Genomic DNA, 7,121 nt, shown 5'->3' with positions numbered 1-7,121 from the left:
GGTGCTCAGTGCTCAGGGTGCTGGGTGCTCAGTACTCTGGGTGTTGGGTGCTCAGTACTCAGGGTGCTGGGTGCTCAGTACTCAGGGTGCTGGGTGCTCAGTGCTCAGGGTGCTGGGTGCTCAGTACTCGGGGTGCTCAGTGCTCAGTACTCGGGGTGCTTGGTGCTCAGTACTCAGGGTGCTCAGTGCTCAGTACTCGGGGTGCTCTGTGCTCAGAGCTCAGGGTGCTCAGTGCTCAGTGCTCGGGGTGCTGGGTGCTCAGTGCTCGGGGCGCTGGTTGCTCTGTGCTCGGGGTGCTGGGTGCTCAGTACTCGGGGTGCTGGGTGCTCAGTGCCCAGGGTGCTGGGTGCTCAGTACTCAGGGTTCTGGGTTCTCAGTACTCAGGGTGCTGGGTGCTCAGTGCTCAGGGTGCTATGTGCTCAGTACTCAGGGTGCTCAGTACTCAGGGTGCTCAGTGCTCAGTGCTCAGTACTCAGGGTGTTCAGTACTCAGGGTGCTGGGTGCTCAGTGCTCGGGGTGCTGGGTGCTCAGTACTCAGGGTGCTGTGTGCTCAGTACTCGGGGTGCTGGGTGCTCAGTACTCAGGGTGCTGGGTGCTCAGTGCTCGGGGTGCTGGGTGCTCATTGCTCAGGGTGCTGGCTGCTCATTCCTCAGGGTGCTCAGTGCTCAAGGTGCTGGGTGCTCAGTGCTCGGGGTGCTCGGTGCTCAGTACTCAGGGTGCTGAGTGCTCAGTACTCAGGGTGCTGGGTGCTCAGTACTCAGGGTGCTCGGTGCTCAGTACTCAGGGTGCTGGGTGCTCAGTGCTCGGGGTGCTGGGTGCTCAGTGCTCAGTGCTCAGGGTGCTGTGTTCTCAGTGCTCAGTGCTCAGGGTGCTGGTTGCTCAGTACTCAGGGTGCTGGGTGCTCAGTGCTCGGGGTGCTCGGTGCTCAGTACTCAAGGTGCTGGGTGCTCAGTACTCAGGGTGCTGGGTGCTCAGTGCTCGGGGTGCTCGGTGCTCAGTGCTCGGGGTGCTGGGTGCTCAGTGCTCAGGGTGCTGGGTGCTCAGTACTCAGGGTGCTGGGTGCTCAGTGCTCGGGGTGCTCGGTGCTCAGTACTCAAGGTGCTGGGGGCTCAGTGCTCAGGGAGCTGGGTGCTCAGTCCTCGAGGTGCACCGTGCTCAGTGATCAGGGTGCTGTGTGCTCAGTACTCAGGGTGCTCGGTGCTCAGTACTCAGGGTTCTCAGTGCTCAGTAATCAGGGTGCTGGGTGCTCAGTGCTCAGGGTGCTGGGTGCTCAGTACTCGGGGTGCTCAGTGCTCAGTACTAGGGGTGCTTGGTGCACAGTACTCAGGGTGCTCAGTGCTCAGTACTCAGGGTGCTGGGTGCTCAGTGCTCAGGGTGCTCAGTGCTCAGTGCTCAGGGTGCTGGGTGCTCCGTGCTCAGGGTGCTGGGTGTTCAGGACTCAAGGTGCTGGGTGCTCAGAACTCAGGGTGCTGGGTGCTCAGTGCTCAGGGTGCTCAGTGCTCAGTACTCAGTGCTCATGGTGCTGGGTGTTCAGTACTCAGGGTGCTGGGTGTTCAGTACTCGGTGTGCTGGGTGCTCAGTGCTCAGGGTGCTCAGTGCTCAGTACTCAGTGCTCAGGGTGCTCAGTGCTCAGTGCTCAGGGTGCTGGGTGTTCAGTACTCAGGGTGCTGTGTGCTCAGTACTCAGGGTGCTGGGTGCTCAGTGCTCAGGGTGCTCGGTGCTCAGTACTCTGGGTGTTGGGTGCTCAGTACTCAGTGTGCTGGGTGCTCAGTGCTCAGGGTGCTGTGTGCTCAGTACTCAGGGTGCTGGGTGCTCAGTGCTCAGTGTGCTGGGTGCTCAGTGCTCAGGGTGCTGGGTGCTCAGTGCTCGGGGTGCTGGGTGCTCAGTGCTCGGGGTGCTGGGTGCTCAGTGCTCAGTGCTCAGGGTGCTGGGTGCTCAGTGCTCAGTGCTCAGGCTGCTGGTTGCTCAGTGCTCAGGGTGCTGGGTGCTCAGTACTCAGGGTGCTGGGTGCTCAGTACTCAGGGTGCTGGGTGCTCAGTGCTCAGGGTGCTGGGTGCTCAGTGCTCAGTGCTCAGGGTGCTGGTTGCTCAGTGCACAGCGTGCTGGGTGCTCAGTACTCAGGGTGCTGGGTGCTCAGTACTCAGGGTGCTGGGTGCTCAGTACTCAGGGTGCTGGGTGCTCAGTGCTCGGGGTGCTGCGTGCTCAGTGCTCAGGGTGCTGGGTGCTCAGTGCTCAGGGTGCTGGGTGCTCAGTACTCAGGGTGCTGGGTGCTCAGTGCTTGGGGTGCTCGTTGCTCAGTACTCAAGGTGCTGGGTGCTCAGTGCTCAGGGTGCTGGGTGCTCAGTCCTCGGGGTGCTCCGTGCTCAGTGATCAGGGTGCTGGGTGCTCAGTACTCAGGGTGCTCGGTGCTCAGTACTCAGGGTTCTCAGTGCTCAGTACTCAGGGTGCTGGGTGCTCAGTGCTCAGTGTGCTGGGTGCTCAGTACTCAGGGTGCTCAGTGCTCAGTACTCGGAGTGCTTGGTGCTCAGTACTCAGTGTGCTCAGTGCTCAGTACTCGGGGTGCTTGGTGCTCAGTGCTCAGGGTGCTCAGTGCTCAGTGCTCGGGGTGCTGGGTGCTCAGTGCTCGGGGCGCTGGGTGCTCAGTGCTCGGGGTGCTGGGTGCTCAGTACTCGGGGTGCTGGGTGCTCAGTGCTCAGGGTGCTCAGTGCTCAGTACTCAGTGCTCAGAGTGCTCAGTGCTCAGTGCTCAGGGTGCTGGGTGTTCAGTACTCAGGGTGCTGGGTGCTCAGTACTCAGGGTGCTGGGTGCTCAGTGCTTAGGGTGCTGGGTGCTCACTACTCTGGGTGTTGGGTGCTCAGTACTCAGGGTGCTGGGTGCTCAGTGCTCGGGGTGCTGGGTGCTCAGTGCTCAGGGTGCTCAGTGCTCAGTACTCAGTGCTCAGGGTGCTGGGTGCTCAGTACTCAGGGTGCTGGGTGCTCAGTGCTCAGGGTGCTAGGTGCTCAGTCCTCAGGGTGCTCAGTACTCAGGGTGCTCAGTGCTCAGTGCTCAGTACTCAGTGTGTTCAGTACTCAGGGTGATGGGTGCTCAGTGCTCGGGGTGCTGTGTGCTCAGTACTCAGGGTGCTGGGTGCTCAGTACTCGGGGTGGTGAGTGCTCAGTACTCAGGGTGCTGGGAGCTTAGTCCTCGGGGTGCTGGGTGCTCAGGGCTCAGGGTGCTGGGTGCTCAGTACTCAGGGTGCTGGGTGCTCAGTGCTCTGGGTGCTCGGTGCTCAGTACTCAAGGTGCTGGGTGCTCAGTGCTCAGGGAGCTGGGTGCTCAGTCCTCGAGGTGCACCGTGCTCAGTGATCAGGGTGCTGGGTGCTCAGTACTCAGGTTGCTCGGTGCTCAGTACTCAGGGTTCTCAGTGCTCAGTACTCAGGGTGCTGGGTGCTCAGTGCTCAGGGTGCTGGGTGCTCAGTACTCAGGTTGCTCAGTGCTCAGTACTCGGGGTGCTTGGTGCACAGTACTCAGGGTGCTCCGTGCTCAGTACTCGGGGTGCTGGGTGCTCAGTGCTCAGGGTGCTCAGTGCTCAGTGCTCGGGGTGCTTCGTGCTCAGTGCTCAGTGCTCAGGGTGCTGGGTGTTCAGTACTCAAGGTGCTGGGTGCTCAGTAATCAGGGTGCTGGGTGCTCAGTGCTCAGGGTGCTGGGTGCTCAGTGCTCGGGGTGCTGGGTGCTCAGTGCTCGGGGTGCTGGGTGCTCAGTGCTCAGTGCTCAGGGTGCTGGGTGCTAAGTGCTCAGTGCTCAGGCTGCTGGTTGCTCAGTGCTCAGGGTGCTGGGTGCTCAGTACTCAGGGTGCTGGGTGCTCAGTACTCAGGGTGCTGGGTGCTCAGTGCTCAGGGTGCTGGGTGCTCAGTGCTCAGTGCTCAGGGTGCTGGTTGCTCAGTGCACAGGGTACTGGGTGCTCAGTACTCAGGGTGCTGGGTGCTCAGTACTCAGGGTGCTGGGTGCTCAGTGCACAGGGTGCTGTGTGCTCAGTGCTCAGGGTGCTGGGTGCTCAGTACTCAGTGCTCAGGGTGCTCAGTGCTCAGTGCTCAGGGTGCTGGGTGTTCAGTACTCAGGGTGCTGGGTGCTCAGTACTCAGGGTGCTGGGTGCTCAGTGCTTAGGGTGCTGGGTGCTCACTACTCTGGGTGTTGGGTGCTCAGTACTCAGGGTGCTGGGTGCTCAGTGCTCGGGGTGCTGGGTGCTCAGTGCTCAGGGTGCTCAGTGCTCAGTACTCAGTGCTCAGGGTGCTGGGTGCTCAGTACTCAGGGTGCTGGGTGCTCAGTGCTTGGGGTGCTCGGTGCTCAGTACTCAAGGTGCTGGGTGCTCAGTGCTCAGGGTGCTGGGTTCTCAGTACTCAGGGTGCTGGGTGCTCAGTGCTCAGGGTGCTAGGTGCTCAGTCCTCAGGGTGCTCAGTACTCAGGGTGCTCAGTGCTCAGTGCTCAGTACTCAGGGTGTTCAGTACCCAGGGTGCTGGGTGCTCAGTGCTCGGGGTGCTGGGTGCTCAGTACTCAGGGTGCTGGGTGCTCAGTACTCGGGGTGGTGGGTGCTCAGTACTCAGGGTGCTGGGTGCTCAGTACTCAGGGTGCGGGGTGCTCAGTGCTCAGGGTGCTAGGTGCTCAGTACTCAGGGTGCTGGGTGCTCAGTGCTCGGGGTGCTGGGAGCTCAGTCCTCGGGGTGCTGGGTGCTCAGTGCTCAGGGTGCTGGGTGCTCAGTACTCGGGGTGCTGGGTGCTCAGTGCTCTGGGTGCTCGGTGCTCAGTACTCAAGGTGCTGGGTGCTCAGTGCTCAGGGAGCTGGGTGCTCAGTCCTCGAGGTGCACCGTGCTCAGTGATCAGGGTGCTGGGTGCTCAGTAATCAGGGTGCTCGGTGCTCAGTACTCAGGGTTCTCAGTGCTCAGTACTCAGGGTGCTGGGTGCTCAGTGCTCAGGGTGCTGGGTGCTCAGTACTCAGGGTGCTCAGTGCTCAGTACTCGGGGTGCTTGGTGCACAGTACTCAGGGTGCTCAGTGCTCAGTACTCGGGGTGCTGGGTGCTCAGTGCTCAGGGTGCTCAGTGCTCAGTGCTCGGGGTGCTTCGTGCTCAGTGCTCAGTGCTCAGGGTGCTGGCTGTTCAGTACTCAAGGTGCTGGGTGGTCAGTAATCAGGGTGCTGGGTGCTCAGTGCTCATGGTGCTCAGTGCTCAGTACTCAGTGCTCAGGGTGCTGGGTGTTCAGTTCTCAGGGTGCTGGGTGTTCAGTACTCGGTGTGCTGGGTGCTCAGTGCTCAGGTTGTTCAGTGCTCAGTACTCAGTGCTCAGGGTGCTCAGTGCTCAGTGCTCAGGGTGCTGGGTGTTCAGTACTCAGGGTGCTGGGTGTTCAGTACTCGGTGTGCTGGGTGCTCAGTGCTCAGGGTGCTCAGTGCTCAGTACTCAGTGCTCAGGGTGCTCAGTGCACAGTGCTCAGGGTGCTGGGTGTTCAGTACTCAGGGTGCTGGGTGCTCAGTGCTCAGGGTGCTGGGTGCTCAGTGCTCAGGGTACTGGGTGCTCAGTGCTCGGGGTGCTGGGTGCTCAGTGCTCGGGGTGCTGGGTGCTCAGTGCTCAGTGCTCAGGGTGCTGGGTGCTCAGTGCTCAGTGCTCAGGGTGCTGGTTGCTCAGTACTCAGGGTGCTGGGTGCTCAGTACTCAGCGTGCTGGGTGCTCAGTGCACAGGGTGCTGGGTGCTCAGTGCTCAGGGTGCTGGGTGCTCAGTACTCAGTGTGCTGGGTGCTCAGTACTCAGGGTGCTGGGTGCTCAGTGCTCAGGGTGCTGGGTGCTCAGTGCTCAGGGTGCTGGGTGCTCAGTGCTCGGGGTGCTGGGTGCTCAGTGCTCGGGGTGCTGGGTGCTCAGTGCTCAGTGCTCAGGGTGCTGGGTGCTCAGTGCTCAGTGCTCAGGCTGCTGGTTGCTCAGTGCTCAGGGTGCTGGGTGCTCAGTACTCAGGGTGCTGGGTGCTCAGTACTCAGGGTGCTGGGTGCTCAGTGCTCAGGGTTCTGGGTGCTCAGTGCTCAGTGCTCAGGGTGCTGGTTGCTCAGTGCACAGGGTGCTGGGTGCTCAGTACTCAGGGTGCTGGGTGCTCAGTACTCAGGGTGCTGGGTGCTCAGTACTCAGGGTGCTGGGTGCTCAGTGCTCGGGGTGCTGCGTGCTCAGTGCTCAGGGTGCTCGGTGCTCAGTGCTCAGGGTGCTGGGTGCTCAGTACTCAGGGTGCTGGGTGCTCAGTGCTTGGGGTGCTCGGTGCTCAGTACTCAAGGTGCTGGGTGCTCAGTGCTCAGGGTGCTGGGTGCTCAGTCCTCGGGGTGCTCCGTGCTCAGTGATCAGGGTGCTGGGTGCTCAGTACTCAGGGTGCTCGGTGCTCAGTACTCAGGGTTCTCAGTGCTCAGTACTCAGGGTGCTGGGTGCTCAGTGCTCAGTGTGCTGGGTGCTCAGTACTCAGGGTGCTCAGTGCTCAGTACTCGGAGTGCTTGGTGCTCAGTACTCAGTGTGCTCAGTGCTCAGTACTCGGGGTGCTTGGTGCTCAGTGCTCAGGGTGCTCAGTGCTCAGTGCTCGGGGTGCTGGGTGCTCAGTGCTCGGGGCGCTGGGTGCTCAGTGCTCGGGGTGCTGGGTGCTCAGTACTCGGGGTGCTGGGTGCTCAGTGCTCAGGGTGCTCAGTGCTCAGTACTCAGTGCTCAGGGTGCTCAGTGCTCAGTGCTCAGGGTGCTGGGTGTTCAGTACTCAGGGTGCTGGGTGCTCAGTACTCAGGGTGCTGGGTGCTCAGTGCTTAGGGTGCTGGGTGCTCACTACTCTGGGTGTTGGGTGCTCAGTACTCAGGGTGCTGGGTGCTCAGTGCTCGGGGTGCTGGGTGCTCAGTGCTCAGGGTGCTCAGTGCTCAGTACTCAGTGCTCAGGGTGCTGGGTGCTCAGTACTCAGGGTGCTGGGTGCTCAGTTTTTGGCGTGCTCGGTGCTCAGTACTCAAGGTGCTGGGTGCTCAGTGCTCAGGGTGCTGGGTTCTCAGTACTCAGGGTGCTGGGTGCTCAGTGCGCTAGGTGCTCATTCCTCAGGGTGCTCAGTACTCAGGGTGCTCAGTGCTCAGTGCTCAGTACTCAGGGTGTTCAGTAC

Source organism: Microtus oregoni, unplaced genomic scaffold (genome assembly GCF_018167655.1).
Source record: "Microtus oregoni isolate MIOR12 unplaced genomic scaffold, Mior012 000066F_000, whole genome shotgun sequence".
Classification (NCBI taxonomy): Eukaryota; Metazoa; Chordata; class Mammalia; order Rodentia; family Cricetidae; genus Microtus; species Microtus oregoni.
Note: the sequence above shows the minus strand (reverse complement) of the source record.